This window comes from Emydura macquarii, unplaced genomic scaffold, assembly GCF_026122565.2.
Source record: "Emydura macquarii macquarii isolate MOO-44397 ecotype Brisbane River unplaced genomic scaffold, CSIRO-AGI_Emac_v2 contig_1119, whole genome shotgun sequence".
Classification (NCBI taxonomy): domain Eukaryota; kingdom Metazoa; phylum Chordata; order Testudines; family Chelidae; genus Emydura; species Emydura macquarii.
The window spans coordinates 7,834,737-7,846,993 of record NW_027131256.1 but is presented as its reverse complement, the minus strand read 5'-3'; the positions used below and the strand labels follow the sequence as shown (position 1 = coordinate 7,846,993).

The window sequence follows — 12,257 nt, the reverse complement described above, 5'->3', positions numbered from 1 at the left end:
AAAACACTATCTGAGAGAGCAGTGGGCTCCAGGAAAGCAGAACGTAGTTACCCAAAATAGAATTTGGTTAGAACCCTGAGGCCAGCCTCTCTTCTCTTGCAAAAACTGCTATGGACTCCTTAACTGCACGTGTTTAGGATTTTGGTTTTATAGTTTAGCCGAACGATGGTACCTCCAATATCCGGAGCATTCCTAGAATCATGTTTGGTCTTAGATGCAGCACTAACTCATTGCATGGTTCGATAAGTAGTGTCTTTCCATCACCATTTTCTGCTGTCCTTTTCTACTGAGGGTGTACCATCCAGATGCTGATCAGCTCCTATTGTACTTTAGCTTGTAAGGTTAGTGTGTTGTGTTTTGTTTTGTTTTTTAATTGTGGCACTGATGCTGTGCCCTTTCTAAACACAGTAGAAAACAATCCTTGCACCAAAGAGCTCAGCTGATAGGCTCACCACTCAGGGTAGCAGGGCAGGAGCCAAATACATGGGGCTTAAATTGCTCTCTTATAAGGCAGCTGCAGTCATCCTCAAGAAACATGCTCTTAATTCACATAGATAGAAAATGACTTAATTTTTTCCAGATGTATTAAGAATCCTAGAAAATTAGGGTTGGAAGGGACCTCAGGAGATCATCTAGTCTAAACCCCTGCTCAAAGCAGGACCAACCCCAACTAAATCATCCCAGCCAGGGCTTTGTCAAGCCACACCTTAAAAACCTCCACGAATAGAGAATCCCTAGGTAACCCATTCCAGTACTTCACCACCCTCCTACTGGAAAGAGTTTTTCCTAATATCCAACCTAGACTTCCCCCACTGCAACTTGAGACCATTGCTCCTAGTTCTGTCATCTGTCATCATGGAGAACACTGGTGTTCTGTCCCAGTGTCCCATTCTGACATTTAACTCGTTTTAATTATTTTGCTCATGGCACCCATTACTAAAGCATCTGGGCATGTGATGTTTATGAAAAAGCAAGTATAGAACACTGCACAGAGCTGTCCTTGAAGTGGTACAAATATTACCCCATTCCACCCAATCCCTCTAAATGAAACCTCCCCAACAATGGTTGAGACTTGTGCAAATAGTTGACCAGAAGCTGTGTCTTGAGCAATAAGTATAGATGTCCACATCACTAAAACTAGCATTGGTTGCCCCCCTTCTTGACAATCTCATCAGAGAGGCCAAGGGCTGGATGGACCATAGAGGCTGAAGTCCTCTCTCTCCCCTAACTGTGGGTCTCCCAGGCCCAGGGACGAGATCCATTAGCTATGGGGTGTGAAGGACACGTAGCTTGCTACTGTCTATGCTACACCACCTTTGGGGATGTATAGAGGTGCTCAGATACTTTAGTGCTGGCCCTGGTATAAGAACCAATATGTAATAGAATCCAGTCTCCAATGCTGGTGAGCCAGCACTTCCCCCAGCAAGAAATTCATATTTTTTTAAAAAAAACCCAAAGCAATTGAAAAAATTAAGTGAGCTTTTCCAAATTTTGCACAAGATTGACTGTGAGTTTTGAGTGAGGGTTTAGGCCAGTCCTGACTTAAAGCAGACCAGCTAGAGCTACTTCCAGCCATGATCCATTCTGCGATATCTCTTATGGCAGAGCACTTCTGGTAGTGTAAATGCTGTGCTGAACGCATAGCAATAATTACCATTTATTCTCTTAAGCTGTGTAATATCAACTCTTTCACCTAGAAAAGTGGCTACGCTAAGGATCTGCACTTCTGATGAGCAAGCCCCATGTCTTACCTACATGGTCAGTAAAAGAGCCAAAAGACCAATACAATTTTAATGAAAGGCTGAATAAAACTGTATTGGATACCTGTCTTTCTCCCAGAGCTAAATTGCTATTCTAGTCCTGCTCACCAGTTTCCTCCAGCTTTGCATGACAATCTTGACTTGCTATCTCCTTCTGATACTCCAGTGCTGGGCCCCAGACAGCTCTGCCAGTGACCCTCAATCCTGATCTGCAGTGTGCAGCACTCCTGCACCGCCCTGCTATTCCTGAGCTCCCCATGCACAGCTCTGCCAATGCACCTCAGTCCTGATCTACAATCCCCCTCTGCTATTCTAGTCCTTGTCAGAGCAGTGTGGGGAGCCAGCATACCTCACTCCTGATCTGCAGCACCCACTGCTATTCCAGTTCTGTAACCACCCGCCACAGCTCTACTAAATTGTGCCTCCAGCCTGATCTGCAGCATCCCTTACTATTCCATCCTGGAGTCCATCTTGAGCACTGGTTCCCCAGCATGAATCATGCAAATTATGCCATAGTTTGTAGTGTGTAATATGGACAAATATCAACTAGGGACTCATTATATAGGATTAGTCATTTCCTCTATGCACATGCATACAACTGCTCTCTATGCTAATGGGAACTCCCAGAGTGTGCATGCAAAGAGGACAGCTGTGCTGTCTCCTGTAGGGAGATAGCCCAGCTGGAGAAGGGACAGACCTCTCATGTCCAAGATCCAAAGCTTACAAGAGTGTACAAAGAATATCAAATCAAGAAAGCCGCAACCGGCAAGCTGTCTTAAATAAACAGTTCCAATGTACCCAGCAAAATAAGGGCAAATGGAAAATTCAGCCCTCAACTCTGTTTCAGTGATTGCAGGTCTCAGCCTCTGAGCACTGTATGTTTCTCTCGCTCTAATGAGTACAGATCGTGCCTGACGTAGAGATAATCTGGTTAAAGGGACAACTGATCAGAGCAGAGTTGATCCATTGCTAGTTTTGATCTTGTCCCATTCCGTTCCCCATTTTGACCTTTTGGGATACTTCAGTCTGGAGAAGCAGTAACAACTATGACTCTCTTTCTCTGTTCCTATATATTCTCTCTTTCCCTACCAGCTCCCTTTTTTCTCCCCATCTGTCTTCTTGCTCTCAGAACAGTAGGCATTCCCCATTCAGATTCAAGGACAAAACAGTAAGATGACCTGAAAGTGGCAGACCTTAGAAGCAGAGACTTTAAAAATCCAAAGCCCTAACAGATGCTGGAACCTTAATATCAAACTGTGTGTGTGTGTGTGTGTGTGTGTGTGTGTGTGTGTGTGTGTGTGTGTGTGTGTGTGTGTGTATTTAAATCAAATGTACACTGTAGAAGTAAAGCCTAATTGTTGTCAATTTCAAAAATCCAGGGTACTAACTAAAGTCAATATGTCCCCTCACCCACATTTAAAAAAAAAAATGCCATCAATAAAAACAATGAATAAAATTCCCATTTTAATTAGCATTTCTCTGTTGGAGAATAATCTTTCCTGTTTGGAAACCTGCCTCCTTTGAAATATATGGTGCGGTAAAAAGAAAAGTCTCTTTCAGAGCTTTCTAAATTAGCTCGCTGCAGTATTAAAATGAAGGAATCTAAAGTAAGAGAGCCTCAAAATTACAGGAGCCTAGAAGGGAAAAAATATCAACTTACATCTGACTCCAAGCTCCCTTTTTTCCAGTCCCTTTTTAATGCCTTGTTGATGTGAAAGAGGTGAGGGAATCTCAGAAAATCCAACTGAATTTATTTGGGAAAAGAAAAATAGGAAGAAAGAAAAGGTAGCGCTCCCCAAACACTCTGACACAAAGGAGAGGATTTTTCCTAGACAAGATTGTAGGTTGAGAGCAACGTTTTTGGTGCAATTCATTTTTCTTTTGGACTCAGTGTATTCTTAGAACCTTGCAGAAACCATAAACCAGATCTTCACAGACACAGTTAAGAAACAACAGACAGAAATAATGACTTACCCTCACAATCTGATTGTGTTCTTGAAGAATGTTAAGCTGAACACCTAAGCACTTGGAGCTGAGAAGACATGCCCAAGGAAGGCAAACTGCCCTTCTCAGGGCACAGAGACAGTGCAAACATTTAGAGAAACAAATCGCCTGTCTTCGATTCCAAAGTGAAGTCTGCGCTACGAATGTTCCTCAGGCACCCCATCACATATTACTTTGTGCCTTGGAGCTGATTTTAGAGCCAGACGTTCCCTTGATGATTTTGGGAGGGTCTCCGAGGGCTAACATGGACCAGCTGCTCCAAGTCTTCATCCTTGATGCTGACAAGATAAAAGGTGGAAGGTTTGCTCTGTTTTCTTTCTCTTTTGTTTCTTCTCTCTTGTCCGTCACTGTCTCTCTTCCCTTCAGTGTAGACAGTTTCATGATTTCTCCCCCTTACACATATCTAATTCTACATCATCTCATTGATTCTTTCATCTAATGTTATCACTTCTCTCTCTCTCTCTCTCTCTCTCACACACACCTCTCTCTCTCAGGTATTGCAAGCAGCTTGTTCATCTTTGTTGTCTTCCTCCCTTTTGTTAGGATGAGCTTTTTGCAGTACAGGTTGAGATGCAAAACAGGAGTGGTGACTGCAAAAAGAGTTAAAAGGAGAATGGTTTAATAGGTTAAGCCTCAGTTCAGACTGCTTAGAATCAGGTTAAAATTATGGGCTGGTCAGTTCAGGCTCAAATCCAGTCAGGCTTAAATTTGAGCAAGGACATATCAACTCTTCATTCTTCTGGGTGTCATTCAATTTACTTTGTGTGGATTTTTCCGATGAGAACTCTCAAACTAAATACACGCATGAAAACTGAGGTAGAAATAAAAAAGGACCGGTCACTAGAGTGTACGAGCATCAGGGAAGAGGGGAATGATGTTAGAAAAATGTAATTACAGCAACTCTATTGCCTACATGATTTAGCAGTGCATGCAGTTCAATTCAGTAATATTTCACTGACATGTCAAGGCTATGCAAGTGCTGCGCAGCATGCAAAAGAATCATAAAAATGTACGGCTGAAAGTGGACCTTGAGAGGTCATTAAGTCCAGTCCCCTGCTCTGATGCCCCAAACATCTGTACAAATCTGCCCAGGATAGAGCTTCACAGTGTGTTTGGGATTTGATCCCCTGTGTCCATGTGTCATTACCATCTATTCCTGATGCTGTGGTGCGGTGCTTTGTAGTGTGATGCTATCGTTGCTGGCTCTTCTATTTTTTGCAAGGTTAGGCCCATTTGCCCCTCCCATTTTCAGCTCCAATGTGCCTAAATGAGGGCACATTACATGTTGCTACACAGGTGAATAGTGTTTAAAACCATTCTGGATTTCTGCCTTACTCAAGTTGGGTTTATTGACAAACTCATGGGAAACCCAATCCCTTGACCGACCAAAATAGAAAAGGACCTTGTGGCAGGGATCCCAGTATTTCGAGATCAATGGAGAAATGGGAAAGAAGGAAAGAATGTACTGCGGCCTGACTCAACAATCCAGATCTGCCCCTTCCCTGGGGAAATGTCAGCTTCAGATGTGCCAAGATAGGTGGATCTCGGATTGGTCCGTTAGCCACCTGCGGGTCCACCAGCAATAACTGGCTATCCTTTTACGGAAGACAATCCTCCTCGAACTCCAAGGGATCACCACCACCTCAAGGTGGATGGTGGAAGCAGCTTTCAGGATGAAAGTGTTGTTCTTCCCCCAACATACAAAAGTTAGTGACATCAGGCTAGCTCACAGATAGACGAGAAGGAGAAGAAATGTAATAGGTCATTTGTAACCTAAAAGACCTATCTTGGCCAGTATGCCTTGGGACTATCACTGCCTAGGATATGAAGCCACGTTGGTCATGCCTAAGAGAACCTGGTCCTATGAGAAAATGGGGCAGTGTTGCAGATATGAATCAGGTGCATGTGAGAAGCTGAAGAATGCTTACATTGGACTGCTTGGGAGGGAAAAAGGAGGGGGAACAAAGTAAAGCAATTATGGGGGAGTGGATGTCTCTGGGACAGCGTAATGACTGAGGTAAAAATCTGTGGCAAAGTGAGGCATTCAAATCCAACCCAGCTTGGGAGTGACACTCATTACCACCCTAAGACTGTTCAATGGCTGTGATAGATGAACTTGGTAGCCTTCAGACCAGTTCTTAATAGGCAATTGTTCACATCACGTAAATTGACACTCCAGCTGGCCCCCTTGTTGGTGGACCCCGCAAATAGGCCAAAGTCCGCATGGTCCATGAAGAGACAGCTAGGCTCTTACCCCCACTGATGCTCCCTTGCTGTTGTGGTGCATTGGTGGGTTGAAGCACAGAGTAACAGAAGTTTTATTGCCTATGTTATAAATGTTCTGTTGATTAACAGAGAACCTCAGCTGTCAGAGCTGTCACTCCTGCGCTGCCCAGCAACAGGGACTTCACTTTGAAATTATAGACGCAGTACTGGAAAAACATCTGAGCAGAGGCACTTTAATGCCTGATAGTGAATATGATGTGACATGAAATAGTGAATAGAATGTGTAAGTGAAATCCCTGCAAGCTGCATGGAAACAGAGACACCATGATAGAGGCTCAATTTAAATGTATATCCCAAATTAAAAAAACATAGTAAGAGGACCAAAAAAGTGTTTTTGTGGCTAAACAACAAAGTAAAAGAAGCAGTTAGAGGCAAAAAGGCATCCTTTTAAAAAGTGGAAGTTAAATCCTATTGAGGAAAATAGAAAGGAGCATAAACCCTGGCAAGTGAAGTGTAAAAATATAATTAGGAAGCCCAAAAAAGAACAGCTAGCCAAAGACTCAAAAAGTAATAGAAAAAAAAAGCAGGAAGCAGGAAGCCTACTAAACACCCAGCGGGTCACTGGACAATCGAGATGCTAAAGGAGCACTCAGGGAAGATACGGCTATTGTGGAGAAACTAAATTAATTCTTTGCATCGGTCTTCACGGCTGAGGATGTGAGGGAGATTCCCAAACTTGAGCCATTCTTTTTAGATGACAAATCTGAGGAACTGTCCCAGATTGAGGTGTCAGTAGAAGAAGCGGTGGAACAAACTGATAAATTAAACATAATAAGTAACCAGAACCAGATGGTATCCACCCAAGAATCTGAAGGTACTCAAATGTGAAATTGCAGAAGTACTAACTGTGGTATGCAATCTATCATTTAAATCAACTTCTGTTCCAGATGACTGGAGGATAGGTTCCAGAGGTGATCCTGGCAATTACAGGCTGGTAATCCTAACTTCAATACCAGCCAAACTATAGTAAAGAACAGAATTATCAGACACATAGATGAATACAATCTGTTGGGGAAGAGTCAAAATTTGCAGATGATACAAAACTATTCAGGATAGTTAAGTCCAGAGAAGATTGCAAAGAGTTACAAAGGGATCTCATAAAACTGGGTGACTGGGCAACAAAATGGCAGATGAAATTCAATGTTGAAAAATGCAAAGTAATGCACACTGGAAAACACAATCCCAACTATACATATAAAATGATGGGGTCTAAATTAGCTGTTACCACTCATGAAAGAGATCTTGGAGTCATTGTGGATAAGTTCTCTGAAAACATCCATTCAGTGTGCAGCGGCAGTCAAAAAAGCTAACTGAATGTTGGGCTCATTAGGAAAGGGATAGATAATAGGACAGAAAACATGATATTGCTTCTTTATAAATCCATGGTACGCCCACATCTTGAATAATGTGTGCAGATCTAGTCGCCCATCTCGAAAAAGATATATTAGAATTGGAAGTATAGAAAAGGGCAACAAAAATGATCAGGGGCATGAAAAAGCTTCCATATGAGGAGAGATTAATAAGACTGGGACTTTTCAGCTTGGAAAAGAGATGACGGGGGGGTGGAGGGGATATGATAGAGTTCTATAAAACCATGACTGGTGTGGAGAAGGTAAATAAGGAAAAGTTATTTACTCTTTCTCATAACACAAGAACTAGGGGTCACCAAATGAAATTAATAATCAGCAGGTTTAAGACAAACATAAGGAAGTATTTCTTCACACAGTGCACAATCAGCCTGTGTAATTCCTTGCCAGAGGCTGTTATGAAGACCAAGACTAAAATAGGGTTCAAAAAATAACTAGATAAATTCATGGAGGATAGGTCCATCAATGGCTATTAGCCAGGATAGGCAGGGATTGCTGTTTGCTATAAGCCGGGAATGGGCGATGGGATGGATCACTTGATGGTTATCTATCTTGTTCATTCCCTCTGAAACATCTGGTATTGGCCACTGTCAGAAGACAAGATATTGGGCTAGATGGACCATTGGTCTGACTCAGTATGGCTGTTCTTATGATGAGCTGGGAAACCAATCCAATATACCCACATCTTGGTGCTAAAATCAAGGAGAGAAATAATGACCATTTCCACATATTCCTTCTGGGAGAATATTCCAGGAGCACAAGAAAAATATTCCCAATCACGGCTCAGTGACATTTACCAAGGAGAAGATCTACCTCATGAGCAGTGGGAAGCAGAGAGCTGGAGTTTTCAGTGAGGCTGTTGTGGAGATGGGTGCAAAATGCTGGAGGCCTTTCACTGGTTATTTGAAGGAAGTTTGGCCCTTTCCAACAGCAAATTTTTACTTGACAGACCAAGTTCACCTCTTTCTGTAAAAGTGAGATCAAGGCTAGACAGTTAGGAAGGATGGTCCTGTGGTTAAGGCAATGAACTTGGACTCAGGATACTGCCATTCAGTTCCCAGTTCTGCAATGGTTTTCTTTGGATAAGTCACTGAATCTCTCTGTACCTCAGTTCCCCATCTATAAATTGGGGATAACACTTTCCTTTTCCCAACCTTCCTCTGTTTTGGCTATTACAGTTAGTACTGCCTATAGTTCAGGTTGCCAAATATTTTCCATTATAATACCTTGGTTCCAGTTGCTTATAACTGACAAACTTTAACCACTTAAGCTGAAATGTTTGGTGTGGGTGTCTAAGTTTACTTTAATTTTTTTTTGAAATTAAAAAAAAAAAAAAAATTCTATGATTTCCAAAAACAAGATAAGGAAAAATCTTTTGTTTTTTTTCCTGTGTTAAAAAATTCTTATAACCATTTTGAGGAGAAACTCTTGCACCTCCAGACTTTGGAGCAGGAACTTGGAATTTGGCAGGGGATCAGAGCAACTGACCATATTCCATCCCCTCACAGCTCCTTGTGCTGACCAGACTGCCCATGCCCTATCCCCACCCAGCAACTGAGGTGACTTTCCCAGCAATCGCTCATTCTATGTGCTGGGAGGGTGCCAGATGCAGGAACTGAGAGTATAGAGCCTCTCTCTCCTGTGTTCTCAGTGCTGCTGTGGTTGGCACCCAGGTGGCATGGAGGGGAAGGAAGAAGCAAATGACTGTAATGCAGAGGGGTGAGGAGCTGGATCCAGGGGCAGGTGCCAAGGGGGGAGACTGGGTTAAGGAGCTCAGGGTGCAGGACTGGGATGTGGATTTGAGGGCTGGGGGGGGCGGGCTGTGATGAGGAACCAAGTGGTGGAGTCACTGGAAGGTGGAGTTCTGGAGAACGGGACTGGGATGGGTGATTGAGACATGGAGTCAAATTGGTGGTCTGGGCCTTGGATGCAGAGCTGAGAGGGAATGGGGGTGGAGGCTGGGACAAAGGGCAGGGGATCCAAGACGCAGGTGCAGAGGTGGAGGGACTGGGACAAGGAGCTGAGGGAGGGGAGTGAACTGGGGTGAGGAGCTCATGGGTGGGGTCTCTCGGACAACGAGTGAGGAGGGGCAGGAAGGGAGAATGGGGTAAGGAGCCAAGGAGGTGCACTGAATGAGACGGTCCAGTGGAGAAAATAGTATGTGATTGTGTAATTAAAGACTGTATCATAATGGATATGTATAAGAGGGTTGAATTAAAATTGCACAGGCAACTTAATAATGGCATTTCCTAATTTTTGAGTGCTTAACTTTGTAACCTTAATCATGTTCTTTTAATGTAGTGTTTTGTATATAGTTTAGATGCAATGCTTGTTTTGCGGGCAAGGACTGTTTCCTGTTGTGTGTTCGTCCAGAGCCTACCTGGTTTGAGCCTCTAGGTGCTACTGTAGTATTTTTACTAATAATCCTATGTACCTGATGCAGTGGAAAAGGGGAATCAGTAGAAAGACACAATGAGGAAGGTGACATCGACATGACCTGAGGACAGAGAGATTAAGTGATTTGCTCAATCTACTGCTTTAACCATAAGACCATCCTTCCTCTGGTTCGGGTCTGTATTCTTCAGGCTCTTCACAATTGAAATCTTCCCTACTTATTTGTGGTGTTATATCAATTCCCTCACCCCCTCCTCTCTACCAAAAAATGCCAACCTCCATCATTTGTCTGCTTCTATTAGAAGCCTCTTCATGCTTTATTCCCTTGTGCATAGAGCACCCTTCCCAACCCCTGGCTGTAAAGTCACTGCCCTGTCCTCCAAGATCTCTCTGCTATTGTGAGGTCTTCAGTAATCTGCCAGCTGATATTAACTAGGCGGACAGTCAGTAGGAACTTGTGAAATTTATCTTACCTATTTGTTTGCTTATATCTTAGAATTTCTTTTAAAAGTTTAATGGACTCACTAACTGTGCACATAGCTGGCCTATTTAAGCACATGGTCTTATCACTGTTTCCTTCACCCTCTCTCTTTACTGCTGTCTGATTGTTAAATTCACCTGTTGTGTCTTGTCTTAATTAGACTGTAAGCTCTTCAGGGCAGGGACTTTCTTTTTCTGACTGTTTTTGCTGTGAAGGAATGAGGCTGACTTTGCAATTGTACTGTGTTTAACATAGTTTTTGTATGCGTAATTTCCTAGGTGTGTTTTTTTTGTTTGTTTGTTTTTTTTTAAACAAAATGAAGAAAAAAAATTGTCATGTGGAATTATATTGATACCAGCATGGGGCATCAACAAGGTTGGGATCTTTAGATTTGCCACCCAGACCTCTGCCTCTTGTGCTAATGGAGTAACTGATAGCAGTATTAGGTTGTCATCTTTTATGTGAGCCAGTCACTAGAGGGGAATAAGGCACACATTTTGCCAGTGGGTTTCACAGATATTTGCTGATAGCAGAGGAATCAGGAGACTCAAGAATCTTGGGTTCCATTCCAGGCTCTAGAGAGGAGTGCAATCTAGTGGTCACAGACCCTTCTGCTTCGGTAACCCCAAACCTGATCATGCCTGCCTGTGTCCCTTCCAGCCCATCCCTGTGCCAGTCCTGTGTCCACCTCTAGCTCCTCATCCCAGTACTCCCCAGATTCCTCATTCCAGTTCCAGTCTCTGCTCACTCAGTTTTGGTCTCCTCCATGAGGCTCTGCATCCAAGTCTCAGTCTCTTTCCCCAACCCTAACTCCCAGTTCCATTCTCCCTCACCAGGCTCCTCAATCCAGCCTCCCTGAGCAAGGTTTCTTGCCCCAGTTTCATTGCCCAGTCAGTCCCAGTCTCCACCCAGCTCCTCATCTGATCTCACCTTTTCCCCTCTACTAGCGCCCAGGCTGGTCTCCTTACCCAGCCATCTTCCTCTGCTTCCCTAACTACTTGGGGGAGGTGTGTGTGTGTGTATGGGGGGGTCCGTCTGTCCTTGTCCTTGTCCTCCCAAGCACTCAATCCTAGTCCCCCATCCTAGTTTCTTCCCCCATCTCCCAGTCACAGTCTCTTTGCCCAACGAGTCCCAGTATGCTCCTTGGTTTCCAGTTCCCTGTCTCACTCTCCCCCTCCCCCGGCTTCTTGACCCAATCTAGAACTTCTGCCTCGTGCCCCCAGCCCCAGTTCCTCACCCCTCTGCATTACACCTCATTCCTAGAGCACTAAGCAACCCCATCCCCTCCCTGCCTCCCATGGCTTTATAATACTGTTTTTAACTATTTGCACTGGTTTCATGTTATGTAGCAGAAACAATGGACAGCATGCTAGGTGCAGCTCATAACACATGCCTTTCAGACACTGCAAACCTTTAGAATTCATTCCACAAAATAATAAAACCATTGGCAATTAGTATTTTTAAACCCCTTTGCTCACCCTGTGTAGGGTAAGCACCTCCTCTCCTGGACAAGAAAAACCGAGATGATCATGAAGCTAGTGTGGCTATTTATATTTTAACTAAGAAAGAAGGATGTACGTACTTGGCACTGGCCTTTTTAACTTCCTTATTAAAGGTTTCCAATTTTGAAGCTGCAACTAAGGTAAAAGAAATTCAAATATGCTTACATCAGCATAAAGCAACCAGCTTACAATGCAGAAATGCTACCGACTCCTGGGGAAGAGTTCACAGCAAGCAAGGTATGTAATGGGTTCAAATCCTGTTGATATTCATTTGAGACCTCTCTCTTCACTTTGTATTCCTCTTTCAGCTTGGATTTAGGTTGCATGTTCCAAAATGTGCCGAGTATAGAGCACTATGACTTTATTCTGTATAGTAACTTTCATATAAACTCTATCCTCAAATGATTTACTGAGCAAAACAATACAATTACAGTGTTAGATAATCAATAGTAACAGAGAGAAA

General features: G+C 43.3%; 1 protein-coding gene across 2 annotated transcripts in view; it reads left to right on the top strand.

Annotated features, from left to right (window-relative positions):
* The window catches only part of TIGIT (T cell immunoreceptor with Ig and ITIM domains), a 59,949-nt gene that overhangs the window by 19,749 nt on the left and 27,943 nt on the right, over positions 1–12,257 (top strand). The gene's annotated exons all lie outside the window — the stretch shown is intronic.